This window comes from Equus asinus, chromosome 4 (genome assembly GCF_041296235.1).
Source record: "Equus asinus isolate D_3611 breed Donkey chromosome 4, EquAss-T2T_v2, whole genome shotgun sequence".
In the NCBI taxonomy this organism is placed as follows: domain Eukaryota; kingdom Metazoa; phylum Chordata; class Mammalia; order Perissodactyla; family Equidae; genus Equus; species Equus asinus.
The window spans coordinates 49,175,579-49,197,727 of record NC_091793.1 but is presented as its reverse complement, the minus strand read 5'-3'; the positions used below and the strand labels follow the sequence as shown (position 1 = coordinate 49,197,727).

At 37.8% G+C, this 22,149-nt stretch overlaps 1 pseudogene; it reads left to right on the top strand.

Annotated features, from left to right (window-relative positions):
- Positions 1–2,895: 2,895 nt before the first annotated feature.
- On the top strand, positions 2,896–19,233 carry LOC106826270 (ADP-ribosylation factor-like protein 6-interacting protein 1 pseudogene; annotated as a pseudogene).
- The last annotated feature ends 2,916 nt before the right edge of the window (positions 19,234–22,149 follow it).

Genomic DNA, 22,149 nt, shown 5'->3' with positions numbered 1-22,149 from the left:
CTAGTTTCAGGTCTTATGTTTAAGTCTGTAATCCATTTTGAGTTGATGTTGTGTGTGGTATAAGATAAGGGTTCAATTTCATTCTTTTGCATATGGACATCCAGTTTTCCCAACTCTATTCAACAACATGGATGAACCTGAAGGACATAATGCTAAGTGAAATAAGGCAGTCACAGAAGGATAGATACTGCATAGTGCCACTTATATGAGTATCTAAAATAGTCAAGGTCAGAAAACCAAAGAGTAGAATGGTATTTGCCAGGGACTGGGGGAGGGACTGGGAGTTGCTATTCAATGGGTGTGTAAAATTTCAGTTATTCAAGATGAGTAAGTTGTAGAGATCTGCTGCACAACATTATGTCTATTGTTAACAATGTTATATTGTGCACTTTAAAATTTGTCAAGAGAGTAGATCTCATGTTTAATGTTCTTACCACAATAATAGATAGATAGGTAGGTAGGTAGGTAGATAGATAGATAGATAGATAGATAGATAGATAGATAGATAGATGGATGGATGGATAGATAGATGGATACATAGATAGATAGATAGATAGATAGATAGATAGATAGATAGATAGATAGAGATAGATGGTAGACAGATAAAATAAAGTGAAGTGTGAGAGAGACATTCACCTGTTGGCCTAAAAGAAAATGGAAGCTTCTATGAGTTCTACAGCTACAAAGAAATTAATTCTGCCAACAAACTTAATGAGTTTGGAAGAGGTCCCCAAGCTTCAGATAAGAACACAGCCCCAGCTAACACTTCGACTGCAGCCATGTAAAACCTGTGCAGAAAATCCTTGCCCAGACTCCTGACCATGAAAACTGTGAGACAGTAAATTTGTATTCTTATGCTACTAAGGTTGTGGAAATGTGTTACACAGCCACAGCAATCTAACACACTCTTTTCCTCTGTGATTGAATCTTTGCCTCTTCTGTGCTTGATTGCTAAGGGCAGTCCTGTCCACCTGCATTTGCTAAAGCTGCTCATCGTACTGATTTAAAAATAGCCAATGCCTGCATGAAAGTTGCTCATCCACATAAAAACTGCCACAATCCTGTGAATAAAGCCTTCATAAAGTATGGTAACCTGGCAAGTTCATAAACTCATGCGGCCGGCCCTTATAAAAGGCTAAGTTCAAAGGGACCTCTTCAGGCTGCCTGGTAGAAAGTCAACCACAGAACAGGAAACACTGACTTCAAGAAACACACAGGCTGCTGAATACATACAGGTCAAAACTACCACAGCTCCCACTCGCTAACCAAGGCTTAAAACCACCATCAAGACCCAATCAGAAGATTCTTAGACTTTGGGAAATGTACAAATCTTTGGCTTAATAATACAATCAAAACCAGATCTATGTAATTCCTAAAGACTGAGTTATCAGCTTTAAGCATTACCTTCCTATGTGTGTTTGTGTGTACATGTACATAAGCATAAGTGCATGTGTTAGCAAATTCACTGAGAGAGGAGTAACAATTGAATACATAATTAGGCAATAATTCCTAAGTTTGAGATCAGGTATGTTGTTTACCATCCAGCAGAGTACACATTTGATTTTAAGTTAGCCTCTGAAGAAACCCATTTTACTTAGGTTACATGTAACAAATCATTTGGCAGACAAATCCTTTGAATATCCCTGTAATGTGAAAATGTACACAGTTTATTTTGAGGGACTAGTCCAATTTTTATACATAAAAATGACCATACATTATCAAACTTCAGAAAAATTAAAATATATGAAACATCTAAACTTATCTTTGTCTACCTCTTTAGAAATTTGTGATATCTTCTCTTTATTAATAATCCTGACATTATTAATTAGAGCACCAAATTAAAAGTACATTGCAAGTCCATTTCTTTTTATAGGCATGACTATAAATGGCATTCTTTATTTCCAATTATGGCCCGTTAGCCAGAACTTAGTCGCATAGGTATACCAATAGCAGAGAAAGCTGGGAATGTCTCCTGTATATCATAACAGTATGCTCAACTAACACTTGGAAGCTCTAATATTAAAGAATTAGATAATAAATAGAAATCATTGGACTTCTACTATCTGCCCTTAGTTCTTTCCCATATCTTAACAAACAATAACCTATTGTGTTTGCCTCCTCCTATGGTTAGATAATGGTTATATTCCACAATTACTTTTCCTTCCTCTTTCACACCAAATCTAACTTACCATTACCTAAATGATCAAGTCTAATGTAGGCATTAGAAAATACTGTGATTAAGTTAACTTCAATTATAAAATGTGGAGATTTTGTATCATACTATACTTCCCAGGATAATTTTATTTTAAACAAGAAGATATCAACTACCCTGATTTTATCAGAGCATACTGAAGATTCTAAGACTAAAGAGAAGGGGGCAGTAAATTGGAAGATATAAATCAACCATAAGGGAATTGAGTCCAGTTTTCCAAATCCATGCTTCCCATTAACGTGATCAGGGACGCCACTTTTGTGAAAGGACAGAATCTACATGTCATGATTCGTCATTTCTTTGTCATTAGCAGTCTGAGACTACATGTTATTTTGGGATAAACCATCCTGACTTGGAGATTAGCATCTACCTTTTGTATGTAATAGAGATAAAGGCAAGGAATACAGTAATTGCTCCATAAAAAGCATTACGTAAAAAGTAATTGCTTAGGCCTGCTAGGAAAACACTAGTACTTTTCCAACAACACAGTTTCACTTTATTGATGCAAACTTAACATTCTAATACTGCACATACAACAACATGTATCCACAGAGTCATAAATTATTTATATCCTCATTCCTTTGACTTATGTGCAAATGAAGTTTATCCAACCTGTAGCTTACATTGACAACAACATTAACCCTAAGCTATTTTAAAATGACTTAAAAATGAAGTGACTGGTGCTGGGGTCGTTGCGCGGGTATAGGGGGTAAGGCTGCGTTGGAGGGGGGCTTACGCTCGCTGAAGCGGCACCTCGGGGACGATGGCGGAGGGAGATAATCGCAGCACCAACCTACTGGCTGCAGAGACTGCAAGTCTGGAAGAGCAGCTGCAAGGATGGGGAGAAGTGATGCTGATGGCTGATAAAGTCTTCCGATGGGAAAGAGGCTGGTTTCCACCTGCTATCATGGGTGTGGTTTCTTTGGTGTTTCTGACTATCTACTATCTAGATCCATCTGTTCTGTCCGGTGTTTCCTGTTTTGTTATGTTTTTGTGCTTGGCTGACTACCTTGTTCCCATTCTGGCGCCTAGAATTTTCGGCTCCAATAAATGGACCACTGAGCAACAGCAAAGATTCCATGAAATTTGCAGCAATCTAGTCAAAACTCGACGCAGAGCTGTGGGCTGTTGGAGACGCCTGTTCACACTGAAGGAGGAAAAGCCTAAAATGTACTTCGTGACCATGATCATTTCTCTCGCTGCGGTTGCTTGGGTCGGACAGCAAGTCCACAGCCTTCTTCTCACCTACCTGATAGTGACTTTCATACTGTTGCTTCCTGGGCTAAACCAACGTGGAATCATTTCGAAGTACATTGGAATGGCCAAAAGGGAGATAAACAAGCTGCTCAAACAGAAAGAAAAGGAAAACGAATAATGCATCTGATGATTAATTGCGTGTACATTGTCCTTGGGAACAGTTTGTATTATGCTCCCTGGATACTCAAATGTTACAGAAGTAGTTCTTTGCTCTCCCTCAGTCTGCCCTTAATTAATAGAAATTCCGACTTGCCGAGTGAGGCCGGGCATGTCAAGTGTAGCGGGTCTTCATGTCAAGTGTAGCGGGTGCACCCTTATCAGTTGGCCTTCTGTGGACAACTCATTTGTGAGTAGGACTTGTTTTGACTTTTCTCACCCAGGGTTAACTGAATTCTTACTTTTAGGCAGCTTCCTTTACAATAATGTAGTGGTGAACTTCACCCTTAGTCCACTTAACAGTGACTCTGCGTAATTGTCCCAGTTGGTCGTTGCTCTCGCCAGGTAGCAGGTAGTGGTCTAAGGCTGCAGGAAGCTGGTTCTCCTGTCTACTTCCAGTCTGCTGAGAGCTGTCTGGCACGGGAATAGAGACCACGTCCACCGCTCCTGATGAAGAGACCAATTAAGATCCATTCCTCATTCTGTTTGTATACCGTGGGAGAAGAATCCTCATGGAATAAAACGAGACCAATTCCGTGCCCTCGTCTGTATTGGTTTCAAAACTTAGCAATTTGTAGGAAATGTTGATCCTTTCTCTCGAATGGGGAATGTGACAGGCTTAGAGCTCTGGTCCCCTTGCACTTAGACTGCAAGGTAGGAGATCCTTAAAGGCTTTTTAATAGCAGGCTTCCAAAAGGTCATATTTAGGATTTTTAGCATACTTTTAATTTCAGATTTTCAGCTGCCTGAAAGTAAAGTACATAATAGGTTAAGACTCACGTCTCTGACGTTCACTCTGAGACCCCGTCTCTGACCTTCACTCTGAGACCAGCCAATGAAAGGACAGAAGTCGTCCTGTGTTTAATCAAGATTCCTTTCAGTAGAAAACAATCTTATCCTACTAATTGTTCAAGACCAGAATAAGCCTTTCAAGGTAAGCTCAGGATTCTCATTTTATGGTAATGCTGGCTGCTTTGGTCTCCATAGACATGGCATAGGAGGTGGTGACTACGCTGGCGGCTGACTTTTTGCCTAGCTGTTTCTCTGAAGGATGCAAGGGCTGTTGGTGAGAGCAGATTGTGGCGACGATAGCTGGCCTCTGGTCTACCGAGATTTTGTAACTCTTGGAAGGTGTCCTAGAATCATACTCCCTCAGTAGCTAGAAATTTAGAGTAGTTGAAATCTGTACGAATGAACCTCTGAGGCCAAAAATGTGACATATTTGGGAACAATTCTTAAACTCTGATTAATGAGCTGTAATATAGTTTTGTGAATTTATTGCACTGACGCTGTAACCTGGACCTTGTGAAATATCTGTCCCTAGATAAGTGTTGTTTTCTCCCCTTCAAGATTGCTGTAAACAGTGGCACCTATGGAGCAGATGTTTGATTTTTTTTTAATGTTTCATATCAAAATTACAAATTACCCTAATTTACATGTGTTTTCTCAGTGTAAATAAGCCTGTCTCCTATCCAGGTTTGTTGTGTATATGTGTTCTACCAGTTAACCACTTTTGAAATTTTAATCCTCTGTTACTTCTTCTACTTTGTTTTGTGTAAAAGGGGAAAAATAAAGCTCAAATTCCTAAAAAAAAAAAAAAACCCGAAGTGACTGGGTAGCAGCAATTATTATGTAACAAGGAAGAAATTTAATACTGTAAATGGCTGGGCTAATCATGACCTCACCACCAATGAGGACTCCGTGATCTCAGAGTTCTGTTCCATAGCATCAACACACTTCTGAGTATCATGATTTATTGTGAGGTGGGTAACAAATTATTTGTTAATATCAATAAAGTGCCAGAATCTGCAAGTTGTTTGCTATCTTAGAAATAAATTAGAGCACAAAGTGCAAAACTTTGGCTCTTCAATGAAAACTGTAAAGAGAATGAAAATATAAGCCACAAACTGAATGAAAATATTTACAAATCATATATTTGATAAAGAATTTATACTCATAATATATAAATAATTCTCAAGACTTAGTAATAAGCAATCAAAAAAACCCCCAAATTTTAAAAAAATGGGCACATTACCAGGGATACACAAATCTCTAACACACACATACAAAAAGTGCTCAGCATTGCTAACCATTAAAAAAATGCAAATTAACCACAACAATATACCACCACACCTATTAAAATGGCTAAAATTAAAATGATTGGCCACGGGACCGGCCTGGTGGTGCAGCGGTTAAATGCACACGTTCTGCTTCTCAGCGACCTGGGGTTCACCAGTTCGGATCCCGGGTGCGGACATGGCACCACTTGGCACGCCATGCTGTGGTAGGCGCCCCACATATAAAGTAGAGGAAGATGGGCACGGATGTTAGCTCAGGGCCAGGCTTCCTCAGCAAAAAAGAGGAGGACTGGCAGTAGTTAGATCAGGGCTAATCTTCCTAAAAAAAAAAACAATGATTGGCCACAATGCTGATGATGTGGAAGATCTGGAACTCTCAAATACTGCTAGTAGGAATGTAAATAGTGTAACTACTTTGGCAAAGAGTTTAGCAATTTCTTAAAAAGTTAAACATATACCCACCATATGATCCAGTCATTCCACTCCTAGATATTTACCCAAAATAAACAAAAGCATATGTTCAAACAAATCATATACACAAATGTTCATAGCAGCTGTATTTTATAATAGCCAAATACTGGAAACAAACAGACGTCCACCAACAGGGGAATGGATTAACAAATTGTGGTATATTCACACAATAAAATATGATCCACCAATAAATAAATAGTAATGATATATTTATACCTACAATAGATGGATGAATATCAAAATAATTATGCAGTACAAAAAGCCAGACTCCTACCTCCCCCCAAAATAGCATCTTCTCATTCTCCAATTTCATTTGTTTAAAATTTTAGAAAATTCAAACTAATCTGTAGTGATAGAAACCAGATCAGTAGAAGCCTGAGGACGGAAAAACATGATGGAAGAGCAGAAGGGAGAAATGACAAAGAAGCATGGGGAAACTGTTGGAATTGATAGATATGTTCATTATATTGATTGTGATAATTTTACAGGTGTATATATATCCTAATGCATTAATTGTACACTTTAAATATGTGCAGTTTATCAATTTTATCTGTATAAAAATGTTTACATAAATATAAAAATGTTTAAATAAATGAACAAGAAGAGATGCAGTAGTATCACTGGGTTTCAATAGTAAAGAGAAGGGTGAAAGTTACCATTTGGACATGGACTAGCTGTTAATCTCATGTACTCCTTTGAGTATGTCTTATGAATGTGAATATCATCTGCCATTTGTATCTGTCATTTGTATCAGTGGGAAAAAACTAGAACCTCTGTTTCAGGCTATGCTTGGACTTGGGATCATAGAAAGTTTGTTCCCTGTGCTACCAAACTCTTAAAGGAATTGCAGGCAAAGCCATTCTTCTTATTCTACTTCTCAATGAAATTGTATATTCCTCAAACAATACAGTATTTTAGACTCATAGAGTATTAGAGATGAAAGCAATTTAAGTTCATGCAGTCAAGTCTAACTATTTTTAGAAGGTGGAATTGAACTTACACAATAGCACACAGAAATATATTGGCATAATTGGGACTAAAACCTACGTGTTTTGGCTCCCTGCTCCAGGGTTTTCTCCATTACATCATTACATCATTTCCCTTTTACTGAACACTATACACCGAACATAGTCAGTGATCAATAAATTTTCTCACCAGCTAATGATCACAATTGACAAAATGCATAGAAATTGTCCCTCCAAAGACATTCTGTTCAGAGGGCTGAGGGACAAATGCTTTGCAAGAATAAGAAATAGCAAAAAATTCTAAATCTTTCTGTTTATTCCCTTTTTTCCTCTTTCTTTAAGATTAGATCTATTTATATACAAATGCTCTAAAATAAACAACAAACAATTTACAGCCAATTCTCTACAAACAATACAAAAAATTAATTGGTACTATGGTGGGAAAAAATCCAGAAAAGACTGCTAAAATGTCAATTTATGAATTAAGACTATTAGTAGAGATTAAATCAGTCTGGTGAACAATCAGTGGGAGACCTTTGAGAAACTCCATGCTATTTATAGAAAAGACTGAAGCTGTGTGGTTCATTTATATTAGGTAACAAAATTACTCTTGCAACAGAAGCACTTTGTAGGATATATGGCACTTGGCAGGAAAAGAGAATTGATTCCAAGCCAAGGAAATGACAGTACAGTATAGCTGCTGCTGAACTGAAGGAAGAAAAAAACAGAATGGATAATAATAGATGCATATGGGCAGTGAGGAGAAGTACAGTCAGCTCAGATTAATTACAAGCCCAATACATGTGCAGGAGACAAATTTTGAGGGAGAGCAAGATAAAAGGGCATAAGCATTTAAGGTGGCTGTAGGGAATTGATACATTCAGGCAAAAAAGAAAACTACATTCACGTCAGCTAGGACAAAGGACCTGACACAAAAGGGATGTCATGAATGACTCTGTAAGCAGAGGAAATAATCACAGGCCCTGGCATGTGGAGACACGTTCAGTCTGCCCAAGGGAGTTACTCTCAGTTCTTGTCATCATGTGATGTTCATTTTTCTTAGGCCATTTTGGGAAGTGTATCATGGTGAACAGGAGTACTGACGACTTATTAAGAAAATAAATGCTGAAAAATATTAATAAAAATATAAGCTACAAATTTTAATTTTTAATTGAGTCACACTATCATATCCCAAGCTCACACATTCAACAAATTCACTCATATAGATAATAGTCCATAATTATGAATATGAAGAAAGTAAATAAAAACTCCTTGCCCAAAACAGATTTCACAAAATCCATGAACTTTGATTATATGAACACCCCTCATTTACAGTATGATTCTCATTTTAGATTTGATTTTGATAAGATTGTGCTCTCCAACAGCAGATATATGGCAATGAGTTCAAGAAGGGAGATAGAGCTTGTTCCAGAGCTGCTATAAGTTAACAGCAGAAAAATACATGTAAAACCATATAAGCTGAGGGATTCATAAAAATTATAAGAACAGACAGAACAAATAAATCTTAACAATCAGAGGTCAATTAATGAGAAACATACGTTTCTACTCCTCAACTGACCATGATGCTAACACATTCTATGATATAAGATGATTTATGTTCAAAATGATGACTCAGATCATTGAAAGAATGAAAAATCATCTTCAATACACTCTGCAACACAGACAAGAAAGATAAGAGTACGTTATAGAAATGCCCTCATGCAAAATGATTAAAATGAAAAAAATTATTTCCTCGAATATGGAAGTTATCTGAAAAAAGTCCCTTATGTGTGTTAAAAAGAAGACAACAGGCCCAAAATGGAGTCACTTATGCTAACCTCCACCAAAACTTACCACCTAATCTCAGTACAGTTTCAGCCCTCCCAGGAAGGTGACCCTGGCCAACCTGGAATTTCCTGGTCAGCACTAGGTGGTCATCCATGGATAGACCCCCTCTGCTTTCCTTAGGTGGGCGACCTTGCCTGGAAGAGTGTATTTTTCTTCTAATAATTTCCTTTTTTCTTCTCCCTCTTTGCCTTTAAAAACCTTTCCTTTCCTGTAGCTTTACAGAGCTCCCCTCTACTTGCCAGGTGGGTTGCTGCCCGATTGACGAATCGTTTAATAAAACCAATTAGATCTTCAAATTTACTCAGCTGAATTTTTCTTTTTAACATGAGAAACCCCTCATTGGTCATGAGGCATTTTCTAGACAGGCCACAGTAAACTCTCTGGCAAAGAAAAAATATATATATTTGCCGTATCTCTTTTGCTTGAAAGTGAGAGAAACCCAAGTAAAACGATCAAAGAATTTTTCAACTCATGTACCTGAAAAGCCTAGTGGTAAGTCTGTGTTCAAATATAACTGGATAGATATATATAAAGTTTCTAGGAATCTGTTGTTATTAATTTCTTGACTCAATTTCTATCTCTTTATTTTTAACTTTTGATTTTGAAATAGTTTCAGACACAGAAAATTTGGAAGAATATTATGAAGAGTTCACATATATTCTTTACCCGGTTTCTCCTAATGTCAACAATTTACATAGCCATAATACACTTTTGAAAACATGTAAATTAACATTGATACAATACCATTAAATTAAACTGTAGACCTTATTTGAATTTCACCAGGTTTTTTTTCCCTTAAAGTCTTTTTTTTCTTTTCCAAGATCCATTTCAGGCTGCCATGTTGTGTGTAGTTGTTCTGTCTCTTCCGTCTCTTCCTGTTGCTGAGAATTCCATAGTCTTTCCTTGCCTTACATTACTTTGATACTTTTGATGAATACTGGTCCCCTGTTTTGTAGACGTGTCTCAGTTTGAGTTTGTCTGATGTTTCTTCTCCTTTTCTGATGATTAGATTGAGGCTGCTCACTTTTGGCAAGAATATCACAGAAATAACGAGTTTTTCCTCTCTAAGTGCATAATGTTGAGGGAATATAATGCCAATATATCTTTTTCTCTGGTGATGTTAATCTTGACCACTTGGTTAAGGTTTCTCTGCCAGGTTTCTCTATTGTAAAATTAACATTTCTCCCTTTGCAATCGATGTGGAGGTGACACTTTGAGACTATGCTAATATCCTATTTCTCCTCAAACTTTCATCCAATGATTTTAGCATCCATTGCTGGATATTGTCTGGAACCAATTATTCTGTGATGTTTGCCTGGGCACTGCTTCTTCTTCATCAGCTTCAGTGTCAAAGTGACACTGCTAAAGAAATAGTAACTACAAGTAGCTCTAAACTTAAGACCAACCACTCAGCAACCCCAAAAAGAGGATACCTCTTTCCCCAAATGCAACAAAACACCTAGCGTTACCAATTGTGTCCTTTGAGTCATGTATTCATTGTTCCACCCCTGGAGTTACAGGATGAGGTTGTTCCACCGTAAACACATGAACTGAGAATGAAAGAGAGGAGATTTCCCAAGAAAAAAAACAAGACATTGTTACCAGAAGAGACAATAGATGTTGTACAAGCTAAATCAACAGATACCCACTATGCTAAGATATAACTGATTATTCTTGGTGTGACTTGAGATCTAAGTTTGTGAAAAACAATTGTTAAACCTGTCAATACTTAAAAATATAAATATTTCAATTGACTTTCTTTGCCACAATATGGAAGTCTTCAAATTCTTGATCATCCATTTCAATGTTTCCCAAACCTTATGGTTCCTAGAATTTAAGATTTCCTTATCCTCTGTCCTTGACGTAAACAGAAAAAATAACCAAAATTGCTTCTACAATTAAAATAGAGTACTTGATATAGTACGTGACACATAGATAAAGGCTCAAAAATGTCATTGTTATCACTATTATTATCACTAAAATATTCAACTTGACACATATTTATGGAGTGCCTGTTATATACAAGACACTCCTCTATTATAGAAACTCAAAGATTAATAAGAAATGGTTCTGGGGCCCGTGCCGTGGTGCAGCGGTTAAGTTCACACATTCCGATTCTCAGTGGCCTGGGGTTCGCTGGTTCGGATCCCGGTGCAGACATGGCACCACATGGCAAAACGCCATGCTGTGGTAGGCGTCCCACGTATAAAGTAGAGGAAGATGGGCATGGATGTTAGCTCAGGGCCAGTCTTCCTCAGCAAAAGGAGGAGGATTGGCAGTAGTTAGCTCAGGGCTAATCTTCCTCAAAAAAAAAAAAAGAAAAGAAATGGTTCTGATTTTAACGAGCACAGGGACTAGTGTGGAGGATTAAATATGCACAAAACTCTAATACCAGGCAGAATGTAACAAGTTTCTATAATAGATGTATAAGTTTTATGCAAATAATACATGTATGTGTGTTTTAAATATTAAGTCTCTACTTAATCTCTTCTTCAGGCAACACAAAAACAGAAAACAAAGGACCACATTTTCATTTAGCTTTTTCTAAAAAGATTAGGCTCTCCATATACTTAACCTTTTGGAAGTAAATTGGATGTTACATTAAGCACCAACTGAAAAGAGTGAAGAGCAATTGACTTCACTGTCATTAATGTCTTAGACAAAAAGACTTAAAATAAAGATCACAACAAATAATTTAGTCAGAATGTTATTTGTCAGCATTTAATATTATAGTCCCTTTATGTACAATAGAACTTCTCTGCACTTTTTCCTATACATGAAAAAAATATTTGATTACTTGATTTCTTTTTCTCTGTAATTTAGAAATTGCTTTTGAATTAAATGTCCAGACTGTTGCTAAGCAATAGCATAAAACAATACTTAAATACAAAGACATGTCTAAAATGTGAGCATATAAGGCCTATGGTATTATGTCTGACGTTTTTGTATACTTAGTCCATATTATTTTCAAAATAAATATTTTCAATATTCTCTTCCAAAAATAAATTATATGTATGAGGTGTGTGTATTCAGAGAAAGTGGATGGATTGTGAAACAGAAAGCAAAATCTCAACCCAATCGGGTTAATAATTAATAATTTTTTCAGTTCTGCATGGGCCCTGTTAGCCTACCAAGATATAGAATTTTTCTAAATACTTTTAGGTTCTTTGTTGTAACTCGTAAAGCACTTCTAAGCAGACATCCTTTCAGATGTTTTGGGTCAAGGAGTCTGCTCTGGAAATAGGGCATTTTACAGCTATTATTTCTGGGAAAATACCAAGACAAGAAGGTATTACCTGACTTGAACGTATATTCCAATTTAGAAATCATTATACATTTAATGTAATTTTATTATGAGAGTACAACACCATAAATCCAGCAATTTATTACTTAATAAATGTAGGGTTTTTGATAATACTACAAAGGCCAGGAATATACTAGTCACTTTTTAAACAAAGAGGAGCCACTTTCCATATAAAGTCGTGAGGGGTGTGTGGTCCTTGGAAGCCAGAGGAAGAGGCTCTTGAATTATTTCCCTGTGGAAATACTGCTTTACTTTCACAGAGGTGGTTTTACAATGGGGTGGACTTGGTGATGAGGAAACCATCACTCTGTGAGGTGCTAAGTTGACCACCTACCTCAAGACGCCCCCTGCAGTCCTAACTAGAGAATGTCAAATCCTCACTATTAGACGAGAACTGTTTCTGCTTCATTCACTTAATAACATTTCATTCACAAAAGTCATATGGACAGGGCAAAAACAAGAACTTACCTTAGAAAGGAAATGTCTTTGGGTAATTATCCTGCTAAGCTACTTTCTACAGAGGTGGAGTCTTATCGACTTTAGTATCAGTAGAAACCAAGATATAGTGGATTGTGGCTAAACTTTTTTGTAAGAGTCAGAAAGACAGGAATTCGTTTTGCTCTTAAGAGGAAAGTGTACCGAGACAAAGAAAGACTAGCGAGAGAGTCAGAGGAAACAGAGAGATGGTGTGTGGCAGGAATAATTGTGAGAAGTATCCAGTAGAAATGGTCTACTTTCTAGTTATTCCTGTTGCTTCAAAGGACAGCCTCTCCTCTCCCAGTTCCAGCACTCCATCATAATATCCTTCCCAATCAGTATTTGATGGAACTACCTCAGTTACGAGTGATTTTTGGTGGGATATTTCCCCCAAAACGTTGTAAATGAGGATAAGTTTCTCTTCTGAGTTGTATGGGGTGAAACATTGTGTACAAAAGCAATAAGCCCAAAGGCAGAGGAATCATAACCACAGAAGCTCCAGGAAATTCACACGTTGTTAGAGAAAGGGCTGAGGTTTTCAAAGGTCTTATTTGGAAGATTGAGCCTATCTTAATCGGTTTCAAAGGAGTGGGAGACTCCACCCAGAAGGTATCAGGTTTATTGATATAATATAAGTGAGTTTGGTGTTTTGGGTTATTTCATCTGCTGAATTTGTTCAACTGCCATTTTAGAAAATTATGTAGAACAAATATAAGTTGTCACATATCACCTTAAATATAAAGACTCAGACTGTATTATGTTTGCTGCAAGAATGTTTTATGCTTCCTGAATCGTTGAGATGTGAATTACTGCCTGTCCAAATCAAATAAAACCAATCAGAGCTCTAATTATGTAATTATATAATTCTCTAATTACATTAAGGTCACATACAGACTGCTTTTTACACCAACAATCTAGGTACTAGTTAATAGAGTACTTTATACGAAATATAAACCAATTGAAGTAACGTTTAGTGACTAATAATACAATAAGGTTAGCTTCATGGCAAAAAAAAAATCAATAAGCAAGAGAGAATAAGACGCTTATTTATGTTATTCAAAAAGACCACAGCAGACCTCTTTTGAATAGCACAACTTGCCCTCGTCATGCATTCCCTAACACTGGGGATTCCTGTGTTTTTTACTCTTTCCAGACCCAAATATTTCTTCACCCAGAAAGCAAAATGATATAGCAAAGATTATTTTCATTCATAAACCTTTTGCCACTGGAATCACATTGAAAATTGAAGATAAATTATAAGGAGGACTAATTAACTGAAACGCCTTGTCAGAGTACTAAGGGAACACTCCCACCTTCATGGATTACACATCACTAACTATGTAGTCTAGCAACCAAATCACATGAGAAGACATGCGGCAATTTTTAGTATTTGAGCAAATATGACTAATTACAAGGTAGAATTTTCCTATTTAACACAGAAGCAAATTTACCACCACATCTCAGAGTGTGTTTTTCAAGAGTTGAATATAAACTGGGTTCATAAAGCAAAATCTTCTACTTGGCTCAATTCTACTACTACCAATTTACTGTGACTCTTGGAAACATTTTTAAATACAATGTGTTTCTAGGTAAAACTGCAACAAAAGAGTTATATGCATTTAATTTTATAGAACTTTATAAAGTTGTCCCAGTGATATCGTCTTTGAGTTTGAGGATATGAAAAATAATGCATGTTCTTACTGGGATATATTTATTGGATATAGCTAAAGGTCTTGGAAATGAACCTTTGTATGACCATAGTAAATCTACTTAGGGAAAGAAAAGACATTTCCTTATGAGGAGTAACAATTTTCTACAGAACAGTAGTTTAGCAGAAGCCCTAGAAGGTGTTTTACACTATGTAAAACAAGGAACAAGATGATACAGGGAGAAGTACAAGGGTTATAGCCAGCAACGCACACATAGACACAGACACATGTACACACACAGGCACACATGCACAGAGACACATACACTTACCCACACACACTGCACCAGTGGTTTTCTACAAAAAGATTTTTGTCAATGCGAAAATTAATGGTGACACCTTAAAGGATTAAAATATCTTTGGTAAGTGATGAAGAAAAGAATTTTATCACTGGGAATTATTTATTATCTTAAAAATGTCTTCCCACATTAGAACACATTATAGAAAATGGTCTATAACACATAATTTAGGAGAATAATAATATTAAACAATTTGAAAAACTTACCCAGATCCCATATCTATAGGCTGTGAATTCGGTTTGAGTGGATTTGTTGCATGAACTGGGTTTCCTTTGTTTGCTTCTATGTCCACACTTCCAGCCTTCTCTATGCGGGATGACAATGCTCATTCTTGCTTACCTTATTAGTAAGGTTTATCTCCACAGTGTGTATCAACTGAATAAAATGACAGCTACTCTGTGCACTGTTTCCTCTGATTATGCTATTCTTCTTGACTGTGAAGATGGTAATGGAGTTAAAGCAGATACACAGGCCTAAAAGCCACATCAAAAGATGTAACAAATATTTAACCTTGACACCCTCAGTGAAGCTCTGACAAGGAACCCAATAGCCTATAATCCCCTTAAGAGTGGAACCAACACCTGTCTTTCTCATTTCATCCTCACCACCTACTGGAATGACCACATAGTAGGTGCAAAATAAAATTTGCTGAACCATTTAGGAATTTATTTACTGGTTCGGAGATGTCAATTCCAAAGAAGTAGAAAATTATTTTCTTACATATCTGAGATTTTAAAATGTCAGATTCACATTTATTCATACTGAATGTTTAATAAATGAACCATAAAAAAATTCAAGACAATTTGACTTTCTAATTTTGGCAATCTCAACAAAATGCCTTTTGGAACTGGAGACAGGAGATACATTCTTGTAGAACTACCCTATTAATTGAATTTTCCACAGTTAACTAGAAGCTCTAATGGCTGAGATATTGTATTAATCATCTCTTCCCAGCACTGTTAACTTAAATATTCAGGTGCTTAATAAGAATTTTAGTGGAAAATGCTTTTTATTAGAATTTTATAGTTAACTCATATTTAAAACAATTCCAACTCTTCTAGAGTTGCCTGCCTGATGAATAATAAAATAAGACAGTGTATAAGCCTTGGAAACGTTCCTCTTTCTCAGATCCGCTGTGGAGAGTGTAACAGACTCACACAACCAGATGCTGAACCTCTGAATTTCCATCCTGTCAGTAACCATGCTAGTCTGTCTGGGCCGTCATAACACAATACCACTGATGGAGTGGCTTAAACCACATAAATTTATTTTGTCACAGTTCTGGGGGCTGCAAGTCCAAGATCAAGGTGCCAGTGTGGTTGGTTTCTGGTGAGGCCTCTCTCCTGGGCTTGCAGATGTCACCTTCTCGCTGTGTCTTCACATGGCTTTTTCTCTGTGTGTGCATGGAGAGATGAAGCTCTCGTGTCTCTTCTTCTGCTTATAAGGACAACAGTCCTATTGGATTAGGGCCCCACCCTTAGGAGCTCATTTAACCTTATTTGCCTCCTTAAAGGCCCTATCTCCATATAGAAACAATGGGGGTTAAGACTTCAATGTATAAATTTTGAAGGGACACTATTCAGTCCATAAAAGCACTAGACTCCTGAGTGTGGCACTATTCCTCAAAGACCAAATGGTCAATTTGGAAAATCAACTACACGGGGCTCGTCCCATGCTGAGATGGGGTGTGGTTCATCCTCACAGGGATAGACACCTACTCAGGGTATGAGTTTGTCTTTCCTGCCCTCCGAGACTGAGTTACCACCACTATCCTGAGGCTTACAGAATGTCTGACCTAGAGACACTGAACACCTACAATACGGCCTCCAATCAGCAGACCCACTTCACAGAAAGGAAGTATGGGAGTGGGCCCATGACAGTGGGATTCACAAGTCCTATCACGCATCTCATCATCCAAAAATAACCAGCCTCATAGGACAATGGAATATGCTTCTAAAGGCATAGCTGAAGCTCTGGCTTGAAGGCAGTATTCAGAGAAGACAGGGTGACATCCTTCATAATAGTGTGTATGTATGAAATCAGAGAACTCTATTATGATGCTGTGTCCCCAGTAGGAAGATTACTTGCGTCTGAGAACCAAGAGATGGAAGCATTGAGTGGCTGGCCAGTCTTAGTATCACTCTTATCATTGCTCCTGAAGACATACAGGAGAATTCTTATTCCTGTCTAAATCAGCTCTGGGATCTCCAGTGTTGGCTATTCTTGTCCACAAAGAGGGCATATTGTTGCCAGGAGACACAGTAAGGGTCTCATTGAACTACAAGTTATGCTTGCTACCAGGAAATTTTAGATTTCTTGTGTCTAGGACCCAGCAGATAAGAAGATAAGTCACTACTCTGGCAGAGGTAATTGGCTGCAATCCTTAGGAGGAAGCTTTACATGACTGAGGCAGGGAGGAATACATATGAGACCCAGGTGATCTACTTGGTGCCTCTGGTATTCCCTGGACCCAGTGTTACTGTGAGCAAACACATGCAGCAACTCCAGCCTGAGGAGGGTATATCATCAAGGGCTCTGTCTCCTCAGAAATGCAGGTTTGAGTCACACAATCAGGCAAAGACCTGATGAGGTGATAGCTGAAGGTGAGGAGTCTTTAGAATGGATGGTGGAGGAGAGAGAAGATCAGATATGGCCTCTAGATCAACAGCAGGGACATGGGCTGTTGTTAATTCTACTAACCTCTCTCTTTTCTATTTCTCCTCAGGTTGAGAGACCCACAAGAACCATGAGAAGCTGCTGCTGAAATGGGTGTGGAGAAACAGACATGTACTGCACAATGGGTAGATCTTGGTGACCTTGATAATGAACCACACTGAGCATAATTGATGGACAGCCCCAGCTGCTATGCCTCTGATATGCCACTGCATTGAAACTTTTAGAACTGCCCTACAGCTTGAAACCATTCCTACTGAATCCTTTTTCCTTCTTGCTCTCCTTTACTGGGGTCAGACCTGCATCATGATCTGCAGATTCTCCCAATCCTCTCTGGCTCTTTCCGCTTTGTCCTGGCATTTGCCTCCGTGAATCTCTTACACATTGAGTCCAATCTTGGCATCTGCTTCTAAGAAGACCAGAAACGACTCATGAGAATATGTGGACACAAAGTGTTTAATTATAAATGGAAGACATGAGAAGAGCCTGGAAGAGAAGGAATAATTATTAATGATTTAGAGATTATAGGGGATTTTTATATTTTTATAAATACGTTTTTACTCTTTAGAAAATTGTCTAGAATAAGCAAATATTTTTGTAATCAAAAAAGGGAACAAAATAGAAATGCTTAGAGAAGGATTGAACAGAGTGTCCAAAGAGAGCATAGTCAGGAGAATTCCTGGTAGAGACGACAGAAGATCCTAGGGGACACCTAGAGCAAAAGCCTTCACAATCTGCCTGGACCGTGATGCAGGTGAACAGCAAGTGGAGTGGCATCCACCAGCTCCTCTGCCGAGAGGGAAGAAAATGCTCTTCCTTCTCTCTTCTGAAAGCCACCATGGCCATGTATCAGATTACCTGGATTTGAAGCCTAACTCTCTCTGAGCTCTTTGTCTCATTTGTTTTAGGATTAAATGAGATAATACATCAATGTGCTTAGAAAAGTGCCTGGCACATGATATGAACTCAATTAATATTATTTTCTCATCATGGCTTTTTACAACTACCTTTTGTATACTTTGAATAAAATATGAGGTTAAATCAGGAAATAATTTTACCATCAAATATGTGGTAAAATAGGAATAAAGACTGAGTAATATGGAGTTTGGAAGATAATTTCATTCTAATGATTTTCTGATTTATATAATCATATTGTGTAACTCTGGGTTTAAGGGTTTTGAGACTAACTTTAAAATAATGCAGATAAGCAGAAGATATATAATTTTCGATTACGAAGTTTAAGCAGAAAGTACACAGTGTTTTCAAGAGTCACCACTGGGATTTGCCAAAGTGAAAAGGAAACCTTACAGAACGCTTTACGGCCATAGAGTTAAGCCTTCTGAAACTAATGGAGATAATTCACAGATCCCTATTTTTGATTTGAAAAATAACCACTGTCCCTGAGAGGAGAAATTTTCAGCCTCCCCAGTCCTCCCCAACCCAGCTGCTAGAGAGTAGGGGAAGAACATTCACAGGACATCTGCTCACCTACTCGGCAAAGCACAACTGAGGTTAATACCCAGCATTGTTTGTAAAAGCCAGTGTATTTCATTTTTATTTCATTTATTAAAATAACAATAAAAAGTGTTGATTGCAAGCCCACTCGGTACCACATTCTGTCACAGAAACAGGAGATCAGACAATCAACATGCCAAACTGACTGACTTCCTCAAGCAGCTTACATTCAACTAACGGAAACCAAACAGTAAATAAGTATACTAACAAATAGACTAATTAGTGTAATCAGTATAAAATAAACAAAAAAAAAATGCTGTGATAGCTTTGGTTGGGTGGAGACACAGGGAGTAGTCTATTATAGACATTATAGACTATTGTTCATAAAAAGCCTCTCAGACAGTGTTCTTAAGCCAAATTTGAATAAAGAGAAAGAGCCAGACATTTGAAGATTCTAGGGAAAATTTTCATGAAAAGGGAGGAGTCAGCACAAGTGCTTGAGAGGAAACCAATAATGGTTATTAGAAGAATGAAAAGAAGACCTATATTACTGGTCCCGGAAAATGAAAAGGTGAGCGGTAGTGATACCAGCCCTGATATCAGTTCCTCTACATTAAACCCAGCATATATGATGTTAAAACCCAAGCATTCATTCTCTGCTTACTCCCCAGCTTTCTGGCTCCAGAATCCACTATTCCCCCATGGAGACAGACGGCCAAGGATAGCTACCTGGATTCCTTGTCATCTTCTCCTCCTCTCTGCAAGCAGTGTCCCAAGATTGAACACAGGCTGCTGGGAAAGCTCCTACCAACAAGGCCACTGACTCCCCCCCGCCTCTCTACAAGCAGCCACATTCTTCACAAAGCTTTAAAACCCCTCACCTCCCATCTTTTTGGGAGATGAGATGAAATGAGATGAATTTGAGGGCTCACTCTCCTGGCTGATATCATCCAAAATAAAAATCCTTTCCTTGCCATAAGCATGGCATTTCAGTTTTTATTTGGCCCCTCTTGTGTGGCAGGTAGGGAACCTATGTTTATAGGCGCTAACAATAGGAGAGGGGACAGAGTTAGTCAGACATCAGATTAGGGGATAATTGCAAGTCATGATACAGACTTTGGATTCATTGTAAATTCAGTGGGAAACTTTTGGAGAATTGTAGGCAATGGGGATGTGATATCTACCATTTTTAAAATTCCTCATGACACTTTACCCTTTAGCAATCTAAGTGTAAGTTCCATGAATGGTGTTTTAAATTATAATACATGAAATAGCAAGAATAATAACACACATTTATATGAAACAATACAGAGTTTGCAGAGAAAAAAATTGGAGAAATCAACAACCGTATTACATGCAAAAAAAAAAAATAAAGACAAATCAATTATGGTAGACAACTGAGTTTTCTTATGAGAAGTTATTGATCTAAGAAAGAGTCTAAGACTCAGAAGTTTAATAAAACCCTGGCTGGCTCATGATGTTCTTCTTTTTACCCCTATCTGGACACTTCAAATAATGCAGCAAATTATTCTTTACTTTAGAAAAGTCTAGGTTACTTCTTCAGGAAGTCACATCTCATGGGACTATCCTGACACCGGTAAGAAACAGGGATTGAAGGGTGTCAACATTTGCAGCCACACTTCACAAGTTTTCTGCTGGTAGATGCAACCTACTATCACTCCATGCATTCATTCTGCAATGTGCTTTCAATAAATGTCACCATGTACTTGGGAAACAGCTTTAAAATTAAACCCACTCGGGGGCTGGCCCCGTGGCCGAGTGGTTAAGTTCGTGCGCTCCGCTGCAGGCAGCCCAGTGTTTCATTGGTTCGAATCCTGGGCGCGGACATGGCACTGCTCATCAGACCACGCTGAGGCAGTGTCCCACATGCCACAACTAGAAGAACCCACAACGAAGAATATACAACTATGTACCGGGGGGCTTTGGGGAGAAAAAGGAAATAATAAAATCTTAAAAAAAAAAAAAAAAAAAGTGGGCAGAGGAGATGAACAGACATTTAAAAAAAAAAAAAAAATTAAACCCACTCGTAGTAAATGTCTTTGAATCAGGCAGGCTGAAGGGCCCCATGAAATCTTACACGATGTTTAAGTATCAGATGTGACCCTTCAAGGTAATGAGGAACTTGTTGGTTGGAAGAGTGTTGACTTTATATGTAATTTATTTGTATGTTGCTTTTATCCAAAAAACACTTTTAAGAAGATATACAATGAAAGCCATACACCATATAGCAAGGTAAGATTAAATTCTAAAAAGAGAAGAAAAATGAGGCAAAGGGCAAGTAAGGATGGGGAAGTAAAAGGGTGCCAGCATGAGTTTAACACAAAATAAACACCATTAACCTTTTTGGAGGGTTCACAGATTGGCTTCAAGCTTTCCAGAGAAGGGCATTTATTCACTTACATTCTCAGTGTCTTAAAAACAGCTCGTTTCTCAAGGAAAGTCATAATTCTTCTGGGTTCTGAGGCCAGAGCGAAATTTACCCCATGGACCCTCATACAAGACTCTCTTTAATGCACTGAACGACATCTTCAATAACATTCTTTTGGTAAATGTAAGCTTCATGGCATTGTTTTCATAAGAAAATAGATGAATGAGCCTTCCATATCTACAATATGCTGCAGTAATATTTTTTTATTTTAAAATGCTTTTAGCATTGAGAATAAGCAATTAAGTAGTTTAGATTGTGTTTCAAGAGGTTGAAAATACTGTCCATGAACAGGCAACGTCTCTCTAAATGCTCTTTGCTCCGACGGACACTTAAGCAAAGGAAGGTGGAATGGTGTAATCATGTATTTATTGAATGGAACGACTTCTCAGGGAGGAATGGTCGGGGTGAGGAGGGGTGTGCAGGAGAAAAAATCTACTTCCCTAAGTTTCTATTATTGGTGGATGAGAAAGTCATGGCTCTGAAACAGAGCATAGAAAAATGCCCTAGGACTGCTTGGGGCTAACTACGTTTCCCTCATAGAAGAGGTTCTGAATCAGAAAAAGAACAACAACAAAGAACACAACTTCTCATATATTTTTTCTGAGTCAAAGACTCTTTTAAGATTCAGATGAAAACTATGTACCCTCTCACTGTGAAAAAACACTCACATTTTAATGTAACAAGCCTCAGCTCTCAGCCCACCCTTGTTTCAGAAAAATTTTGATGCTAAGGTTCTATCAACAGCAAGGGGAAAAAGTTCCCAGGAATTTTTTTCTTGTTTTGCCAATTTGCAAAAT